Below are 484 nucleotides of genomic sequence, written 5' to 3' on the forward strand. Positions count from 1 at the left end.
TCTGAATATTAGCCAGATTGAAAGTGGATAGTTTTAAGAGGGAAGAAAATGCATTTGAGCAAGCTTTCTGGACGGTAGTTACAGTCAGTTTGCTGTTGATCTGGAGGTGAGGAGTGCAATGTAGAATTTTATTTTATTTTTTTACATTTTGCAGCCTTTTAACTGTCACTAAATGCATGGTTAATATTCATGATACACAAAAAAATCAGACATATTAACTAATAATTCTGGCCATATACAGAAGAGGATTGCAACCGCTAATGAGATGAATGCGAATGCTAACAGAAGGCATACTCTAATTATTCATCATCTGTGATCTGCGGTTGATTTCAACAAAAAGTTTAACTTGTGTCTCAGTTTGCAACGGCAAACAAAAACACAAAGGACACTCTAAAATTCAGATGAACAAATTAATATTGGGATGAATTCATACAAATATAAATAAATCCAGCTGTACCCCAATCTACCTGACATTCTACAAATA

Source organism: Sinocyclocheilus grahami, unplaced genomic scaffold (genome assembly GCF_001515645.1).
Source record: "Sinocyclocheilus grahami isolate Dianchi unplaced genomic scaffold, SAMN03320097.WGS_v1.1 scaffold693.1, whole genome shotgun sequence".
Lineage (NCBI taxonomy): Eukaryota > Metazoa > Chordata > Actinopteri > Cypriniformes > Cyprinidae > Sinocyclocheilus > Sinocyclocheilus grahami.